Source organism: Chlamydotis macqueenii, chromosome 1 (assembly GCF_036417535.1).
Source record: "Chlamydotis macqueenii isolate bChlMac1 chromosome 1, bChlMac1.mat, whole genome shotgun sequence".
NCBI lineage: Eukaryota > Metazoa > Chordata > Aves > Otidiformes > Otididae > Chlamydotis > Chlamydotis macqueenii.
The window spans coordinates 20,312,398-20,334,114 of NC_141556.1; the positions used below are offsets into that span (position 1 = coordinate 20,312,398).

General features: G+C 40.3%; 1 long non-coding RNA gene across 1 annotated transcript in view; it reads right to left on the reverse strand.

Annotated features, from left to right (window-relative positions):
* Positions 1-21,389, reverse strand: part of LOC147601983 (uncharacterized) — a 791,528-nt gene extending 770,139 nt beyond the window's left edge. The window contains exon 1 of the long non-coding RNA XR_015257554.1: positions 21,302-21,389. This is a non-coding gene — a long non-coding RNA (uncharacterized LOC147601983). The remainder of the gene's footprint in view (positions 1-21,301) is intronic.
* Positions 21,390-21,717: the final 328 nt, after the last annotated feature.

Sequence of the window (21,717 nt, forward strand, 5' to 3'; positions counted from 1 at the left end):
ATGCAAACACATCATCATCCTGAGAAGTCAACTGATGCTACAGATGGGAAAAAAACATGCCAGAATGTTCCTATGCAATAACATTTCCCAGAAGAAACAGGACCTGAGTGGAGACGAAGAATATGACTTGTACTGAAAACAATGCTTAAGGTAGGAATTGTCAAGTCTCCTTTGCCTGATCCTTCCAGCAGCTCTCAAGTACTGCACTGAAAAATTTGTTCACTAGCGTGTCATAGAAACAGGAAAGGAGGCTGACATCCTAAGATTATCCCATTAACCCTAGTTAATGGGATAATCTTGCACAAAGCACAGTATGTAGCAACAACAGCCCACTTCACTTTCATAGAGTTAAAGAGATTAAGGAAAAGGGCCCTTTCCTCTTGTGTATGATAGCAAATACCTAATAATATCTTTGTGATCACACTGTAAAGTCTTCATAATGAAGTGATAGAAGTAATTGCAGATTATTAGTGTTTTTTATGTAATGTTCTTAGCCTACTGCAAGGCCTTTGACTTAGCACATTTTGCTTACAAAATTAGAGCAACACAAAGCAATATGAAACCTATCAAAGGATTAAAACCGACTGATAGTTCCATAAGTGGGTATGATCAGCTCCCACCTTCAAGAATCTACCTCATCTGCTAGTTGTTTTGTTCCCTTAGCTCTTTCTGTAAGCAGCAGAGAAAGAAAGAGAAACTTCTTCAGAGGGTAAAAACTTAACATGCATGCTCAGAAACAGCCTTGGAAAGAACCCACTAACACAATTCTGTAAGGAACTCTGGGAGACTGATAACTGAGATAATTAAAGTTGCAATCCCCTAGACAGAAAAGGTAAAATAAATACCGTAATTTGCATCAAGAGTGGACAGCAGTTAGTTTTTGAACATATGCTGTATGATATATTTGTGATTACACAGAAGTAAGTACTTCTAGAAGACATAAAATAAAGTACTTTGCTTCTAGAGAAAATAACAGTGCATGTGAAAGGCAAACAAAAAGGACAGATCATTAACACTAAGGCTGGATCACTTGCTAAAATGAGCACCAGTGGAAACATTCAGTGTGGCTTTGAGTATTTTTAAATGCATTTAGTATGGCCAAATGCAGCCATACTTATAGAACAGAAGAATCTGTCTCCTGATGCTTGTCTGCGGACAGAGCCATTAAGAGACCTAATCAGCTAAACACAACCTCCAAATGAAATGGTATGGTCAAAATCAGTCTTACAAACTCTGTTTGAATAAACAGGATGTTTATTGGGAATAGACAAGATATCTGTGTTTCTGTACTTGGCAGTGGTGCAAACACCTACTAGGATATTGTGTTGTCCAGCTCCAAGGCCTGCGATATTAGAAGGGTGTTAATAATGCAGAAAATGTTTATAGAAGATCCATTGATCAGAAAATATTTCTCACAATACCCATCATTCGGTAACTAGTTCATTCAATCTGCCTTAATAAAGAGAAGATTAGAAGATTGCATGCCCGAAGTCTCTGTACCTACATGACAAACAGGCACTTCATAATAGGAGATTCATCAGTCCAGCAGGTAATTCTACAATGACATCAAATGATCTAGATGAAGCAAGCCAAATTCAGATCAACTATACAGCACTAAAGTTAAAGACTAATAAAACATTAAAATAATTTGCTACTGATTATGGCAGACTTATCTCTGGAAACACTTTCAACAAGATTGGTTATTTTTCTAAATGGAACACTCTACTTCTTATGGGAATTAATTCAAAAATCTCCAATGGACTGTGTTATGCAAGAGGCCACAGTAAATGAACACAATGGTTCCTTCTGGCTTTTGTAATCTATGAATCTCTGAACTTGGTTCAATAAAATGAGTACAGCTGCCTAACTGCAGGCACACCAGATAACGGACTAAGCTTTCTCCTGTTCCCACCACTGATATGTAAGCTCACATTCAAAACTCCCAGCAAACAGTCTACTGAAATAAATTAATATTCCTCTTGATACAGATAGTTGGTGCATAACTCTGAAAAATCTATGTTGCCTGTTCTATATTTAGGCTTCTTGGGCCAGAACTAAAATAAAATTCCAGTACCTAGAAAAGACAGTCTTCAGGGATAGGACACAGCTCACCAGTGACTGGTAGTTGGTTCCAAACCCAGGAAATTCACAGAAGCTTTCTCTATAATCAGATGAGAGATACAGGCAGCCCAGTGAGGTGACTGCAAATCCCAAGCTGGATGTGCAGGCAAGCTGGAATGATTCGCTGCCCAATGGAGCCTTTCTCCCTCAATGACTGCAGTGTACCATAAATGCCTTGTATAGACTAAATACCCAACTTGCAGACTGCTAGGTGGGCAAAATCTGAGAGTATGTGATTAAGAGTAAAACTCTCATTCACGCTCTCAATGGCTGCCTAACACTAGTATTGTAACTAAAAATATGGGTATATATACCAGCCAGAAAATTAGACATCACTGTGATGACAGAAACATTTAAAAGACTGGTAAGACAGGCCTGTTTCAAACTTCAAAACACTTAACTATATTGCCACTCATTAAGAATTCCCGGTGGTTACTTCTTACTCACTATTAATCATTATCAGTGCATATTAAAAATGTTCAGTCCTTAACAATCATGTCCTAAATTAGCTGTGACTACACAGTGCCACTGAGCTGACACAGTACAGTTAGCTGGCTGACAGCGATGTGCCTTGATAGCCTTAGGCATCTAGACTGGGATGACCAGGTCTAAGAGCTCTTCAATAAATAGTCATCAAATATTTATTAGGATTAGAAATATTAGAGATTATTTTGTAAAAAAAAAAAAATTGTTGCTTACTGTAATTTACTTCTGCTACAGTCAAAATATCTGTATGAGCAAATCGAGACACCTCCCGTATGTGGAGCTAGGGATTTATTTTTAGGCTAAATAAAATCTTAACAAGTTTTATTGTGGTGACAATTACCCCTTCTTCCATAGATATAATTTTACCACTTCCAGTAAAGGGCCTCAGGCTCTGCCCTGAGCTGAGAGCACAGGTCTCAGGGCTGGCCTGGGTTCACCTTGGGCTGGTTTCAGCGCCTGCCTCGGGGCAGTGCCTGTTGCATCCCCTGCCTGAGCCTGAGAGCTCTGCCAGTGCTTCCATGGGAAGGGTCTAGGAAACCCAGGGGGTCAATGCCCCACAAACAAGAACCTCTGGAGGGCTGAGCCTGGGGAGGCAGTGGAGACACGCTCACCCCTCAGCTGGGAGCAGCCAGAAGGCAGCAGCTCAGGGCGAGGAAACATAAACCCAAGTAGACCCCAATACTGAGGAGGAGGGGACCCCCACCAGCAGTGCTACATTTCTTCCAGAGTAAGAACTCAGGATGCCAATGGCCCAGCATCGCTTGACTGGGAGAAGGATGACTCCATTGGCCTCATGAGCTGGAGTGACACTGGAAGGGTGAGCACAGCACCAGCAAAAAGGAGTAGATATTAGAAAGGATGTTTTTTTAATAATAATTTTAAGGATATTATTAACATTAAGACATTTCTGTATTAATTTGCACCGTTACTGCTAATATTATTGTAACTATTTTAATTACAACTTTTACTGTATTTTGATTAGATTGTTAAGATTTTAATTAAGCTAAAAGTTAATTATTAGCTCTGCATATGGAGTGAATCTCGTTTTGCTCATGAGAAGATTTCAAGTTTAACACTTCTGTCAAAGCTCAAATTTCTCCATGCAGAAAGTTATGATACCTCAATGACACATTGTAATGGTGAAGATTAAAAAAAGAAACTGAAAAGTCATCCTGTTTACAGGTTACCATAAAAGAACCGCCCTGCAGAACAACCATCAACTAAACAAAAGGTATCTGTTTTGTTCAATGTGATATCATCTAGGTAGCTCCACTCAGTTTATTCTTCTCTCGTGTATGTTTCTTGCTTTGTAGATACTTTCATTTATAGAGTAAATCTAAATTCATCTAAAGCACTAGTCTAAGGTCTATTAAAATCATTAGGAGACTTTCTACTGACTTCAGTTACCTTTGATTTACTCCTTAGGTCTTAACTCTATGTACAAATGACACCAAAAACAAGGTTATTTAAATAGACGTTCCAGGTTTCTGCAATTGCTACATGGTATTGCTTTATGTTAACCAGATAAGCAAAACCTTTCCAAATAGATGGCTTACAAGTACCAGCACAGGTGCTATCACCAGTCCGTTCCTGCTCATCTAAAGATCTGGCTGCAGGGAAGAAATTCCTTCTAGACACGGTTTGGTTGTCAGCAACAGCTCTTCTGCTGAACAGAAAGATGCCTTATTTCTGCAATACATGTGAGAGTCAGGGAAGATAAACCTTGGAGACCGATGAAAGTTGTAGTGTACTGAACACTTTAAATTCAAAACCATAAAGCTCAAGTCTATCCAGTATGTTCTGATGTGTCCCTGCAGCAATCAAAGGAGAAATCAAGAATGACTAATGGGTCTTTGAAGTTTGTGCAAGGACAACAGCATATGAGTACAGATGTGTGCTGCAACTTTTCTGCTGAGTTAGAAGATAGTTGTTCACTGGCACGATAAAGGAAAGGAGCAGTCAGGGGAACTAGAGGAAAGGGAGGAATCCACTCAGCAGTTACTGTATCAACATCACAATGACAGCTGATACTCATAAAGATGGAGTCAACATAAACAGGAAAGCATCTGGTCATCACAAGAAAGAAAGCATAAGACAGGATAAGGAACATGGTAAAGACATATTCCCCCAAAAATACCAAATACCAAAATACCAAATAACCAAATCAGTTAAGGTATACCAAAAATGGTATACCTTAACTGATAATTTTGAGGTTCAGTTTTGAGTACAAATAACCTGAGAAATCATAGAAACACTAGCAATGAGTTGAAGAAGTATCTCTGGACACTAATTCAAAGTGTAAATGACATACTAGTTGACCAAATCCTTTCAGTTCTGGTCACTTTTCACAGACTTAGTAAAAAGAATCAAGTAAGAGCAGAATCAGCCTTTCATGTTCACTTTTCTAATGATCTTGTATCACTGATGAGAAAAAGTAAAAGCTGAAAACTGTGCAAAAGTATATTGCTTTTCCCATACTGTAAGAAACCACTCTTAAACTGGATGAGTGAATGGGTAGGGGGATGGATGAATGGATGGAAGGATGGAAAGAGAAAGATAATGTGTATGCATAAGTATATGCACACACACAGCTTTCATATGTACAGAAGTGTGTGTGTGTATATATATATGTATCAAAAAGTGTATTAGCTACAGACAAAGCTTAGTTCAGGCAGAGCCCCAGGGAATGCATTCAAAAAGAGAAAGGAAAAAAAAAAAAGTGCTCCAATGAGAAAGCTTCTGTGCACCCTGAAGTTAGCTGACAAACATCCATTTCAAACAGATTCAAACACTGCAGCACGCAGGAATGGTAGACAGCTGTGGAAAACAGAACAGTTTGCAGTAGTAAGAAAATCTAACACTGTGCAGTAGCTAAGGTAACATTTTTTAATTTAAGAATCAAAACAAAGAATTTAAAAAACAGAAATTAAATAGATGCAGTACAGCATACACAGCTTATTAAGTCAGTCACAACATTTCTGTTTTACGTAGCTATTTTAACCACAGACTTCTGATTTTTAAACAAAGCTCCTGATCTCATGCAGGGTTAGCCTAGATTTTAAATTCCGATAGAAGCGGTTTCATATGTTAGAGAAAACTCAATAGATGGAAAATAGATTGTTTTTCTTCAGTGATTATTTTATTCCACAGATCACGGAGTTGCTAAAGGCAGTGGGATGCTCCCCTGTGGTGCTTTTTGCTTGGTATTTGTCAAGTGAGTTGCAGAATTGTTCATCCGGTACTAATAAACAATCTCATTAATGCTGTCTGAGCCCTGCTGCCTGCTCCGGCAAATCTGTCCAAACCTTCATAGACCAGTCACCTTTACTGCAACACACACTCTCCCTCGTTCGCGGGGAGAACTCCTCCTCCCTGCTGCATTCCTTGTCTCCCTGACTATTTCTTCATGGTCCCAGTCATTAAATTAACACAAAAAAAAAAGATGCAGAGAAATTAACATACCGATTTAGCAGGTGTATATTGCTTTTGCAAATTACAATACACTAAACAACACAAACCATATGATCCAGCAGACTGACATTTTTTCATTCCCCTATTATTCATGGACCTTTTTTCACTCATTGGAAGCTGTCCGTTAAAACTAGAGAGAAAGTTTATTTACAAGCAAGGTTTCAAATCCCATTTAAGGGTATCTCAGATCCCAGTCCTCTAGGAAAATCACATTAGTTTGCTCTCCTAGAGCTTAGAGTCCCTCCAAAAGCAAATAAAGTCTCAGAACTCATTCTTATTGTCTGATTAGGCACTCCTCAACCCAGTAAAACCTTGCCCATGTGGATAACATTTGTGTGGTGGGATCCCAAGAATTTTCACTCCAGGTAGAAGGAAGATGAAATAACTAGTACTTTTCTGGAGAAAGTTCCTTAACTAAAGAAACATCTAAATTTTTTTTTTTATTCCTAAATAGAGAGGTAGGTAGATAGTTCTATTTTCTAAGAGAAATCTTTCTCTTTGAGAGTTAAAAATTTTAGCTTGGCTTTTTCTTATTCAGTTATTGTTTTCGCTGTATGTAGAGTCTTATAGAGTATTTGCGCAATGGGCTTACAGTTCAAAAAGAGATTTATCTGAGTTATGAGAAGAGGAACTATTAATGACAAAATGACAAACCAGACTACCCTTATAAGAGAAGGTCTGCAGATGTAAATGTATTGAAAAAATTGTTTGGAGCATCTATGCAATGCAAATATAAGATCTGAAAGCTTTGAAGCCTCCAGACTGAAAAAAACTCAACAAAAGAAACATGAAAATAACAAGAGGTCATCACAGAGTATCTTTCTATGCAGTCAGAAATCTCAGCTCCCGTTTTGAGAGCTGACCTACACACAAAAGATTCAGGTGACAGATTTCTTTGGGATTATGGGAAGGCATTCATGTGTTTACATGTCACATCATCCCTCTGCTCAGCCTGTTGGGGTACTGAAATTTCAGGATCCTTCTCTTACAAAATTGTGATGACAGAGAGTCATTCCTTTCTGGCTGAGCTACAGTGAATTCACAAAAGGTGATAGTTCTTTCTAAAGGAACAGGAAAATAACTGCTTAATGAGGAGCTGGGTATGTTGCTCCTCAGTATCCAGGGCATCTGGTGCAGTCTTGCCCAGAATTATTCATGCACGTCAAGAAATCTCATTTATTTTATTCTTTGTAAAATATGCTTGCCAATTTACTAATGCTAAAAGGGGGAAAGGAAGATGATTCTTTAGCATTACATTCAGATTCTGCTTCTGAACTGAAAAGCAGAGATTTAAAAGTGGGCTGAGTTCCTTTAATGCCATTTCATAGACTTCCTTCCTGCATTCTCATCTGAAACTCTGCACAGAAAACCAAACAGCTGTTATATGAGAGCGACACCTAGTCACTGCCATGCCTAGATCCACTTTTCAAGGTGGGTGAAATAGGAAAGGCCTCATATTCTGCTGTCCCTCTTTTCTAACATCAATTTTTTACTAAAAATACATAAAACTTAACCAATTTTTCAATACAGTTATGTTTTGAAGGATCAATCACAAGTGTAAATGTTTTCAGTAATTAATTCTTAATTAATATATGTCTTTTTGACACACAAGAGAAAATTTTAGTGAAATCTGAAATAGTTCTTCAACACCTAATATTCATCATGAGTTGAATTCACATGCATAAAAAGTCCTTAAAGCACATGATGAACCCCTGGAAAGCACTCCAATACATCCCGCATTCTTAGCTGAATTAGATACTTCTGGTATCATCTGGTGATTAGCTAACCACATTTTTTCTACACACATACATCACCAAATCACGGAACACAGCTATTGTTTGCCTTGTAAATGGTACCCTCAGCTACAAGACGTACCATCTACAAGGCAAACAATAAATGTATCTTTCAAAAGTTTGCTCTCAAGTTGTTTGTTTCAATTGTCTCTAAATGCAAAAGATAACATTGCAGAAGAGGTTAATAAACAGAGGCTTTCTTTTAATTTTATGGAATTATTAGCCATCAAGATGAAAAAAAATCCCAAGTCAGCTAGGTCATTTCAATAAAGCCTAATCCATAACACTCTACCAAAAGGAGACAGAAATTAAGAAACAGACTTATCATCAAATAAAACCAATTTATTCCTCACACAGTTTTCTTGTTATGGTCATTGTCCATTTTTTCTCTCTCACCATTCCCGCTAATTTTGCCAAACTGAATTGTGCTTTATTTGATCTCTTCTCCTGTTTCCATGATTTGTGCTTTCTAGTTATTTTCACCCTTTTTATAATTAATCTATGTTCATCTCTATTCTCCTTTTTTTCCCTTTGTAATTCCGGTCTAAAGAAGCTCCTACATTCTTCATCTCTTTCCTATGTAGTGATTCATTTGATTTCTGCAATCATCTCCTGTCTAAATTTTCTACCCAATCTTGTATTCTGAACATGTACTTCAAGTATTTATTTTTCACCTTTTTTTTTACTGAATTACATTCAACCGTGCTCATGTTACATTATTTTGTTTCCTAAATTTTAATTCCAATAGACATCAGCAATATACCACAAATTTGTTTTTAAGATGTCAACTATTTCCTAACTAAAAAAAAAAAAAAACCCACAACATTCTCAGATAAGGAAGTCAAACACTTGGTATGATTAATATTAATGTTTTCAGCATGATTGAGCAACTGAGGGGAGGATCTCAAGCTTATCCTATTGAATATCAGCAATTCAGAAAAATATCGTATTCTTTACTTAAACATATGCGCAAATACTTGCATTTCATTCAGTTGCAGATTTGCACATACCTGACACTGATGACTTTGAAAGATGCAGGTCCACACTGCATATCAGAGCCCAACATGTAGCTCCCTGGTTTTGCAGTGACTGCCACATTTCAGTGAGGTGACATGCAGGCATGGTCTGGAAGCAGTAAAATGACTTCTGGGCAGTGTTGCATCTAACTAAATGTGCCCCATCTCCCTTGCATGATTGAGCTACGGAATAACACAGCTATGCTTCGCTTTTTCTGGGTCCGAGAATCCCCTTCGATCTCTCTTACACTGCCAAAAGTCTTACCTAAGCCAAGTGTCTCTGCACTCACAATGCAGCTGGGCTCTTAAAATGACAAAGAACAACCATTCTTGTGCTCTTCTTTGGCAGCCTGGATGATGGGCTTTTGTAACCTGAAAATAAGAACATTTGAACCCGTGCCGATAACATTGCTGTAATTTTGCAATATTTTATTAATATTTAGATAGATATTAAGCATATATCTATCTATCTATCTATATTTTTTTACTATTGTAAATGAATTTCCAGGGACCCTGAGAAATATGTGAACCCTGAAATAAAGATGTCTGTGTGATGAGGAATACATCAGAACTGTGTCGAATTCCATCTGGAAAAATATTGCTGAGATGCGAAGGCTTAAAAAATGTCTTAAAGAATCTGTATCTGAAGAAAATTCACAAAGTTATCCTGGTAAACACCTAGAAAGCTTTAGCTGCCTATGAGAGATTATCCACAGACAGGCAGCATATCATATTAATGCAAGGAGGAATCTTTGGCAGCAAAAACCACTAATGGCTTTGACAACGTAGGTGAAACCACTTCTGAGTTGCATATGTAGGACTGCAGTAAATGCTGCAGAAATGCACAGGGACTCCTTTTCTTAAAAATTGAATATGCAGAATTGATTACTGTCATGTGCAGCACTGTACTGCTGTTTATGTTGAGTATTGCCTTATCATAAAAGGGAAATGTAAGTCTTCTATTTTGGTCTCCACTTTACATTTATGTTCAGTCAGTCTTATTACCCGTTCTTGAGATTTAGTTGTAAAATTTTGTTGCAGAAGACTGATCCCTTTCTGGATATTATTTAAACTTCTGTGCCTCAGCATCAAGACTCACCAATCCCATTCAAGGGAGGTAGTATTATTTGCAACATTCTTCTATGTCAGGAAGATAATCTAGTACATCAAACACAGGACTATCTCCCAGGCTTGTGTTCCACCACAGTGCTGCCTATCGTGTAGTACCTACCCAAACATAGTATATACGCTGTGTCAACACAGCACCACCCCACGGGACAGGAGAATATCCCTAATTCGGTAGTGATTCACATAACAGCTGTGTCCTTATTGACATAAAAGAAGCACAATCACAGAAACATTCCTGTGTGTGGTGACCAACATGCGGCCCTGATACGAGTGTATCTGCCTGAATCCGCCATCCCTGTAACTGCAGCACTTTGTAGGCTCTGCTGTGTTCTTGTGGTGGGTTGACCTTGGCTGGCTGCCGGGTGCCCACCCACCTGCTATCTCACTTCCCCCTTATTAACAGGACAGAGGGAGAAAACAAGATGAAAAAGCTCATGGGATGAGATAAAGACAGGGAGATCACTTGCCAATTATCACCATGGACGAAACAGACTTACCTTGGAGAAAACTAATTTAATTTATTGCCAATTAAAATAGATTTGGAAAATGAGAAACAAACATGAATTAAAACAACACCTTCTCCCCATCTCCAAACACTTTTTCCCAGGCTCATCTTCACTCCTTCCTTCCCTACTCCTCTACCCACCACCAGCCCTCGTGAGGTGCAGGGGGATGGGGAATGGCAGTCGTGGTCAGCCCAGAACAGCTCCGCTCTGCTGCTTCTTCCCCCTCACACTTTTCCCCTGCTCCTCTGTGGGTCCTTCCACAGCCCGCAGTCCTTCAGGAGAAACCTGCTCCACCGTGGTCTCTCCAGGGGCTGCAGGTGAATTGCTGCTCCAGCACCTGGAGCACCTCCTCCTCACCTCCTCCTCTGACCTTGCTGTCTGCAGGGCTGTTTCTTGCCCTTTTTCCCTCACTCCTCACAGCTGTGCAACGTTTTGCCCTTCCTTAACCATGTTTTCCCAGAGGCGCCGCCATCTTGGCTCTGGGGCTCAGCCTGCCCTGCGCTGGGTGGGTTGGAGCTGGCTGGAACCAGCTGTGTCTGGCACGGGGCAGCCCCAGCCGCTCCTCACAGAGGCCATCCCACAGCCAGCGACTGGGCAGCGACACCCGGCACATTTCTTTTCATCACACAGAGCCCTGTGGTGGAGGAGTGGACTGTTTGCTAAAGTCCAGATTTGAATACAAAGACAGGGACAGGTTAAATGAGTTGCCCCCGATCTTAACTTTAGAGTGTGACAGAGCAACCTCCGCAGGTGATTACAGCTTGTTGTCAGCCAGAAATTTCTGTAGGGTCCCCCGGATGATGTGATTTACTGTAGTTACGGCTGCAGACTGTGAGCAGCAGCCGCGTTAGTTCAGGGTTATGCACAAACACAGCCGAGCAGAATTTTCTTGTCATTTATTTAAGCATCTTTAGATATTTTTGACATTTTGTCCATGACTGGAGACATACACTTATTACTTGAAATGTTACATTTTTTTAATTTTCATTCTTTTGATTTGTTTAACTTGCTACAAGGCCAGTAAATGTTTTAGCTCAGTGCTGTTTCTTAGATCAAAAACACACCATGGCATATTCTGACAAATGTACAACCAAAATTCTTGCAGCTTTCCTTACTGTAATATCCAAATGCCTTGCAGTAGTGATGGCATTTATACCATTTTATATTTTAATATAGGCCATATAGCTTTATATGCTGTAACAGTGTTTTAGGGACCACATTATGCAAATCCCAAAGGAATCTGATCTGTAGAGGTTAAGACATATCTGTAGTGGGTCTGTGCATATCAATACATTCTTAACAGCTCTGACTTCAGTAATTGTTTTGCTTCAGGTGCTCCCGTGAACAATGAACATAAAAGTCAAAGACAAAAAAGAAAAAATGAAAATAGATATACATATAGATGAGTTGAAGAGAAAGGAGAGGTTCGGAGAGGAGGGGAGAGGTTCGGAGAGGTTCGGAGAGGTTCAGAGAGGAGAGGAGAGGAGAGGAGAGGAGAGGTTCGGAGTGGTTTGGAGAGGTTCGGAGTGGTTCAGAGAGGAGAGGTTCGGAGTGGTTTGGAGAGGTTCGGAGTGGTTTGGAGAGGAGAGGTTCGGAGAGGAGAGGTTCGGAGAGGTTCGGAGAGGAGAGGTTCGGAGAGGAGAGGAGAGGTTCGGAGAGGAGAGGAGAGGTTCGGAGAGGAGAGGTTCGGAGAGGAGAGGAGAGGTTCGGAGAGGAGAGGTTCGGAGAGGAGAGGTTCGGAGAGGTTCGGAGAGGAGAGGAGAGGAGAGGAGAGGAGAGGAGAGGTTCGGAGAGGAGAGGTTCGGAGAGGAGAGGGACAAAATACAAAAGACTTGCTGACTGTGTTCAGAATTTATACAGAAGGGGGAGAACAATTGAAATGCCCACTTACCCAACCAGAAGAAAATCCTCAATTATAAAAAAAAATCAGGGGGTTTATATTAAAAACATATTGTTATTTATATTTACATCTGTTGTGTATATTAGGTGGAACTGTGAGTGAGGTGTGCAACAGATTGTCAAAGATGCCCCTGGTCTTCACTGAAAAAGGCCGAACAAGGATGGCTTTAGACCTTGCAAGCTTCCTTGACCAATGACTGCCATAGGAACACAGAAGAGTTAAATCAATGTGAAGCCACTTTACCCCTAATTTGCACCACTTTGTACCAGCCCATCCTCTGAACTGTGGGACCAGCCAGGGACTGGAAAGTACTGTACCCTCTCTATACAGTTACTTTGTACTCCACCGGATCACCTCTGCCACAGCAAAATCTTAGGTACTTACATAAAGGAGCGTTTTGTCCCTTTCAACTGCTCTGAGAAAAGATCAAAAGCTAATCTAGACTATTTGGAAACGTATATTTGCTTGCCATCTGGAACTCTAGCATCAGACACATGAAGTCATTTAGCACAGAGAGGTATTTGCACAGGACTAGAATGGTTCAGAAATGTGTTATTGAAATAAGCCATAAACTCCTTGTGATTGAATATATTCAAGAATTATGTACTATAGATTCTTCAGTGGACTGCACTGATGATAACAATTATCTTGAATGTAGGAACTATAACTTTCTGCAGCTATGCAGTTGCCATTTCAAATGCTTTTGTTTGTTTTCCTCATCTAAGATTTACAAAAAGCATCCAAAAAACCAAATAGAATCCCTGAGTTGGTTTTCCACTACTGGATTTCTTTGACTAAATCTGAATATTGGATAAGATGTCATTCACTGCCAGAGGACTGCAAAAGGTCTTCTCTGAATATAGAAACCTTCATATGTCTGTATAATGCTTAAACTGCCCTTAATCTAGTAGCTGGACTGAACTAATTATCACAAACATCAAAAGGTTTCCAGAAATACAGTCATTAAATATTTTCCCTTTTCGTAGCTTTAAAAAGCAACTCCTGGCTTTATTAGCATAAGTTTTCTCTTTAATTGGGTGCTAATGATGGTGCTTTTTCAAGGATTTTCACAGCTAGTACCTTGGGGTAAGTAAACACATAAATAGGTCTGGTAAGCTTTGGGGCTGAAATCTCAGGTTAACAGCATCATTATGAAAAGGATATACAATTACAACACTAAGTATTTCCTTAAATTAGCTTTGGTGCTTTACATTTCAAAATGACTCATAGCATGACCAAAGTCATTAATATATGCCTAACCATTTTTTAAAAATAGTGATTTTCTTAAAACTTGAGTCAACCTCTAGACAAACCTCTTCCTTTAAAGTGAACTCAAAAAGGGGAAGACTCCTTTGGGAGAAGGAAAACACCTCTCAAACAACTGGAATGGGAAGAAACAGTATGTCAGAGCAACATTCTTAATACACATTTTGTTTTTCCAGATATTTAATTAAAGACCATTTGCTCATGGTAGCCACAACTGATGTTTATTGGTACCTTGAGTCCTTCTGTAAGCTACATTATATGCTACTTTGTGCTCAAAGATTACAGGGAGGTAATCAAGACTCTGTCCTTCTTCATGATTTAAATGGGTTCAGGCTAAGACACTTTCTTTTTTCTTTTCATTCTGGTAAGGCAGGAGGGTATGGAGGAGTGAGGGCTGTCACTGATGACATTTGAGGCATGAGGTTTGTCAATGATGGAATGCCATAAGCCCTGGTCCTATCGTCTCTCAGGCTAATGGTAACACAAGTCATTATTCTTTAGGAAACCCATAATAGGCTGCTGTCACCGACCTCCAGTGTGCAAAAGCACTGTCTTATACCAGAGACTCTCTCTATTCCTGTTCTCAAAACATAATGACTTCCGCTTTGAGACTCCGGGAAAAGAACAAATCAAAATATTATTAATCTGTTTTATGCACTGACCTTAACCGCAGTGACTAGCTGTGAAAATTTACTTTTCAGTAAATATTCTTTCCTACAAAAAATGCTTTATTCTGTGCAGACTTAAACCTCCCCCAATCAGACAATGAAAAAGAGAAGCTGGCAGCAAGTGAGCCACTATTCAGCTATTCTCCAGACCTCCTAGGTCGAATTTCCCCGTACTTGAGATTTTTAAATGCAAAATAACTACCACTCACATGAACTGAAAACTCTCCTTTCTGCAGGAATTCTGACGTTTTGATCAAGATGATAAACTGATTAGCCTCTGAAATAGGAACAGTGGAAAAAAATAAAATATAAAAGTTAATATTGAATAAATTAATCTTCAAATTTTGTATCTATTTATAGTATTTATAGTCCGCTTAAAATATTTAACATTTTATTTATTAAATTAAAAATTGAGGATGATTCTTCTTTTATTTCTCATCAAAAACTTAACTGAAAGAAATAAGTTCGTTTGAAGCATCTAGGAGAGATGACTGATGTCTCTCAACACATCATTAGTTGTTCAGAGGCAGTGGAGTACTCATTGTGTACCTGGGCTGAAGTAAAGGCCGTCTTCAGCAGAAAAAAAAAACAGAGTGAGACTTTCTCTGCACTGTGATGTCTTGGCATTTCCAAGGCCACTGCAGAATATTTCCTATGCTGTTGAATCACAGACATGATATGCAAATTTATTCCCTGTCCCATGTAACATTTTTCTTTTTTTTACCCCATAAGCCATAAACATTTAGATTCTGAAGATAATTCTTGTAGATCATTTTCCTAACATTCCTGTGGAACTACTGACAGTATTACCTCCCAGTGTTGAAAATCTTCCCATTCTAAAGATTTTTCTACAGACAAAAAAAAATTCACCAATTCTAATGACCTTACTAAACAAATTTGTGTTGAGCATTTTTTTCTAGTTTTGAAACAAGGCAATATTTCATTATGACTGAAAAAAAATCTACATTAAACCAATTTAGCTCTATCTTTGAACAAGGTGCAACTATAACAACTTGACATGCCAGACTGAGACCTGGACCTTATTCTTTACAACCAAAAAGTTTGCTCAATAGTATCTTTGTGCTTTTAGCTATATGAATGCATCAGCTTCTTTAACAATGCCCTCTGGTCAGCTGACTTTCTGCACCAGGCATTCTGCTCCAGACAGATGTGGGGAATATGAATCATGCCAGCGTTTTACCTCCCATTGCCCTGACCTTCACAGGGGAAAGAATAAGAAAAAGCTGATTAATTTGGGATGAGTCCTCTTCATTTTGGGCCAGATCCCAAGCCAGAATCAATCTAAAGACTCTGTTGAAGCCAACAGAATTATGTTATTGAAATCAGTTGAATATCTTTCATCATGGCACACTCTGCACCCAAGTAGAAATTTTTTTCAGTTGATTCTAGGCTACTTGAAATACTAAAAATACTAAAGTATATCCATATTGTGTGTAAATGGTACACTTTAGATTATTTGGGAGCCAAACTAAAACTATCATGATTGATATCTTGCTAATTTCTCTATAAATAATAATTAATTTCATTCTTGCATACTATTTCACAAATACCTTTGCAGAGTATCTTCTTCTGATAATTGCTGGATTTTTTTTAGCACCTTACTAGTACAGTATTGTGAATACATGAAAATACCCAGTCTTGATTTCTTATTTTCAAGGAAGGTTCTGGCCTTTTTACTGTAGCCTTTAGAGCTACAGTAAAAAGCACAAAACCATCTCTAATACTTTAATGGCATAAAAAGTCTATACAGTATGTTAAAAAAACACACACAGGCAAACTCCTACAAAAACTCTGAGTATTGAAAACAAACTGGTAATATTCTGGAACACTGTTCATCATATTTCAGCTTTTGAGACTGGCAATGCAACTGTTAGTTCCATTTCACAACCAAAGAAACTGAAGTAGGGTGTAGGATGAATTGGGGTGAGCTGCTCTTGAAAATGAGCCAAGTGCTAGGGTTCAGAGACAGCAGAGAGCACCAAGGTTCCCAAAAGCCCCAGGTAAAAGCTCAGACTGTATTCATCTACCTATTAGACTGTATCATCATGTAATGAGCTGATGCCTTAGAGAAAACTAATCAATCCTTGTCCTTTCAGGGTGATCGTAGTGACAGGCTATGTTTCGGAAAGACAGAGACGCAAGCTCCAAACCTGTACGCAGTTCTCCCGGCTATGCAACCCAGTGCAATTAGCCTAATTTGTATGAAAGTAATATCATTTATTCCAGTGTAAATAATGTAATAAATCCTCACAGATTATTTAACTTAGATACTGGCAGTTAGCAAGAAGCATTTCTGATGGGGAAAAAAAAAACCCAAAACTTTTAATTGGAAAGTGTATCAATGGCCTCTATTTTTAACAAGGAATAAATGTTCTTGAGGCCTACCACAGCAATAATTCATAACTTCCTCCAAAAGCAGCCACATCTGGGGCAGGAGCTGAACAAGCTGCCCCACTAAAGCCCAAGCCCTGTTTTGAAGGAATAGCAGTGCCAGTGACAGGAGGTCGATAAAACTCTGATGTATAGGATGGGAGAGGGGGCTGCATGACCGACCAACCGTAGTCACTTCTCAAGATGGAGGAGCACCTGCCCTCTGGGACAAACCGTTTGTTGACATGAGCTAACATCTGCCATCAGAGGGTCTCTGGTGCACCAGGAGCCCATGGTCCAGGAGGAGTTCCCACATTGCTTGGGAGTAAAAGGAGTGTCAGCTTCTGTCTTCACTGTTTGATGAGATCCTGTCATCAGATCCCAACTCAGCCATGGTCCTGAAAGAGAGCTGCTCCGCCATTTCAATACAGTGAACACATCAGATGATACCAACATTTACACTCTCCAGAGTTTGTAGATTATTAGAAGTAAAAACGCCAAAGTCAAATAGGGTAACTCCTTCTGCAGGGGTAGCTCAGCTCTGTGGGATGAGATGAATTGCAGGAAAGGTTTGGAAACCAGGGATACCACAGCCCCTCAGGGTCCGTGTGCTGCCGTGGCTGCCACCATGAGGGGCTAACAGCTCCCTAGCAAAAGTCACTCAGGATGGCACAAGTGCAGGTTCCTTGTGGGCTCAGCCCCTGTCCCAGCTGAGAGTCACACTTGGGGGCACACACACAGGCAGCGTGTCCCCTCCTTACCAGGCACACCATTTCTGTACAACACTCATCAGGCAAACACAAATGACCCATGTGCCAGAGAGGCTTTTGGACATAACCTACAAGAACGATTAAGACTCATCACCATTTTTATTTTGTTTTACTTTGTGAAGACAATGGCAATAAGCTCTGAGAGAAAAAAAAAGTAGGTTGTTAAATGTTCTTTTTTTTCCCTTCCTCCTTGCCTAGTGAAACCCCACTGCTTAACAATGGGAACCAAGGTCCCATCGGGAAGAACTGACAAGAGATGCTTCATGTAGCAGTACCGTATGAACATCCAACTGCATCCCACTCTGCTTCACTCAAAGTAAAATAAAGTGGTATTACAGTTTGGGTTTAGAAGAGCAAATGGTTTACATGTCGTTCTTATACAAATCTTATACAAATCTACATGTCTCTCTTATACAAATCTCAAATACAATATTTTTTACACAATAATTCATTTTAGAAAAGCTGTTTTTTTTAAAAAAATATAATACTTTCTATAATAGTTTTCTTCATAACATACAAATCCAAACAGTCAGTTAGGAAGTTTATGTCCTCTGAAGTTTATGTTCTTTTCTAATGTGTTTTTATTTTAAGGATTATTTATCTTATGCTTCTTATTGTGTGCAATAAATAAAAAGATAATATTGATCATGCATGCATTTGCTGCAGAGGAATATTCTCCTTTTAATTTTTCTGCAGACAATACAGATTTACATATAGAAACACTGACTAGTAATGTACACAAGGTTATCAGAAATGGTAAGAGAAGAGACTCCGCTCATGTATACACACTATAATGTTTATTCAGGCAGTTTGGACTGAAAAAGAACTCCTGCTGGGACATTTAAGAATAAAAGCAATCAACACAAATAACTTGACTGTTTACATTCTCTAGACCTGACCTCTCTCTTATTAAAAGCAATTGAAAAACTCCCCGTTACTTAACAAGACTTAGACTAGACCTTTAATTTTTCTGTCACCTTTCTACACCGTTATGTGTGTTGTTGTTTTACTGGATTTAGATAAAATGAGAAATTACACAGGTAAGTTTTCTTAGTGTTTAGATTACCTTTTTTATGTGCTCTATACTCAGTCATGAGGACAGGTCTAATCTTCCTACTAGTATTTCTGAAACAAACCTTCCTTTAATAAGCATGAGATACTAAGGGAGAATTATTGTAGACTACTCTACATTCATTTCACAATCAACGCTGTCAGTGGAGGACACTATAATTCAGTAACATTGCATTCTGGTAAGCTCCTTTTTTTTTTTCCCAGAAATTCCTGCTGAAATGTGCAAAATACGATTTTTCTTATACATGCATAATAAAAAAAAATATTGCAAGTGATGAATAGAGGTGAGATAGATTTATTAAAACACTTTGTGTTATGTCTCGTAAAACCTTAATATCTCAAAAATTAATTTCAATTGGAATAGTAATAAACAAAATTATACAAAGTGGAAACTATCTGAATAGCCATAAATACATGTCAAGGATAGATATCAAAGTTTTGATTTGTAGGCAAAAGTGTTGAAGATCCAGTTTTATTTAATATTTCCCTATGTCATGGTTTAAACCTGGCTGACAACTAAGCACCACACAGCTGCTGGCTCACTTCCCCCTGGTGGGATGGGGAAGAGAATGAGAAGGGTAAAAGTGAGAAAATTTGTATATTGAGATAAAAATAGTATAATAATTCAAATTTTAAAATAAAATATAATAATAATTTGTAATGAAAAGGAAAATAATAGAGAGAGAAATACAACCCAAGAAAGACAAGTGATGCAAACTAAAACAATTGCTTATCACTAATTGACCGATGCCCAGACAGTCCTCGAGCAGCGGCCCCCTTGTCAATCTCCCTCCTAGTTCTATTGCTGATCATGATGTCATATGGTATGGACTATGGCACATGGAGAGCAAGGAGATGGCTGGTGACAGCCAACATGGCTTCACCAAGGGCAGATCGTGCCTGACCAATTTGGTGGCCTTCTATGACAGGGTGACGGCATCGGTGGACAAGGGACGAGCAACTGACATCATATACCTGGACTTGTGCAAAGCTTTTGATACTGTCCCGCACGACATCCTTCTCTCTAAACTAGAGAGACATGGGTTTGATGGACGGACCACTCGGTGGATTTTGAGTTGGCTGGATGGCCGCACTCAGAGAGTGGTGGTCAACGGCTCAATGTCCATGTGGAGACCGGTCACGAGTGGCGTCCCTCAGGGGTCCGGCCCTGTTCAACATCTTTGTCGGCAACATGGACAGTGGGATAGAGTGCACCCTCAGCAAGTTTGCCGATGACACCAAGTTGTATGGTGCCGTCGACACGCTGGAAGGGAGGGATGCCATCCAGAGGGACCTGGACAGGCTGGAGAGGTGGGCCCGTACCAACCTCATGAAGTTCAACCAGGCCAAGTGCAAGGTCCTGCACCTGGGTCATGGCAATCCCAGGCACAAATACAGGCTGGGCGGGGAATGGATTGAGAGCAGCCCTGAGGAGAAGGACTTGGGAGTGCTGGTGGATGAGAAGCTTAACATGAGCAGGCAATGCGCCCTTGCGGCCCAGACGGCCAACCGCATCCTGGGCTGCATCAAGAGAAGCATGGCCAGCAGGCCGAGGGAGGTGATTCTCCCCCTCTACTCTGCCCTGGTGAGACCCCACCTGGAGTACTGTGTCCAGTTCTGGAGCCCCCAACATAAGAAGGACATGGACCAGTTGGAGAAGGTCCAGAGGAGGGCCACGAAGATGATAAAAGGGCTGGACCACCTCTCTTATGAGGACAGGCTGAGAGAGTTGGGGCTGTTCAGCCTGGAGAAGAGGAGGCTCCGGGGAGACCTGATAGCGGTCTTCCAGTACCTCAAGGGGGCCTACAAGAAAGATGGGGAAAGGCTGTTTAGTAGGGCCTGTTGCAATAGGACGAGAGGTAATGGTTTTAAAATAGAGGGAGGTAGATTTAGATTGGAAATTAGGAAAAAAAAATTTTACGATGCGGGTTATAGAACACTGGAACAGGTTGCCCAGAAAGGTGGTGGAGGCCCCATGCCTGGAAACATTCAAGGCCAGGTTGGATGAGGCTCTGAGCAACCTGATCTAGTTGGGGATGTCCCTGCTCCTTGCAGGGGGATTGGACTAGATGACCTTTGAAGGTCCCTTCCAACCCTAACCATTCTATGATTCTATGATTCTATGACTATCCCTTTGGTCAGTCGAGGTCAGCTGTCCCAGATGTGTTTCCTCCCAACTTCTTCTGCACCCCTAGCCCACTCGCTGATGGGGTGGTGTGAGGTGCAGAAAAGGCCTTGACTCTGTGTAAGCACTGCTCAGCAGTAACTAAAACATCCCTATATCATCAACATCATTTCCAGTACAAATCCAAACGTAGTCCAATACTAGCTAGTATGAAGAAAATTAACTCTATCCCAGTCAAAATCAGCATATTTGTCACATCTGGAAAGCAAGAGGAAAACACAATGCCTGTAGAAGAAAGTTTGAGAAATAAGACAATGTCGTAGTTCAGCCCCGATCAGGACCAGACTACGCAGTCTCTCTCTCACTCCCCCCACCCTCCGAGAGAACAGGGAGAGAAAATATAAGAAAAACGGCTCGAGGTTTGAGATAAGGACAGGGAGAAATCCTTAAAGTTACCGTCACGGGCAAAACAGACTCGACTTGGGGAAACTATTCATTTATTACTACAAATAGCAGGATAATGAGACAGAGAACAAGATAACCTCCATCCACCCCTCCCTCTTCCCAAGCTCAACATTATCTCTACTACCTTCCCCCGCCCACGCAAGCGGCACAGGGTGGGAAGAGGGAATGGGGGTTGCAGTCAGTTCATCATACGTTGTTTCACGCCGCTGCTTTCATGGTCAGGGGAAGAACTCCTCACATTCCTCCCCTGCTGCATCGTGGGGTCCCTCCCACGGGCCACAGTCCTTCGTGGAACTGCTCCGGCGTGGGTCATCTCTTCCACGGGTGCAGTCCCTCTAGAACAGCTGTTCCAGCGGGCCCTCCACAGGCCACAGCTGCCTTCAGGCATCCACCTCCCCCGGTACGGGGTCCTTCACGGGCTCCAAGTGGATCTCTGCTCCTCCGTGGACCTCCATGGGCTGCAGGGGGACAACCTGCTCCACCATGGTCGTCACCACAGGCTGCAGGGGAATCTTGGCCAGGAGCCGCATTACTCCTCCC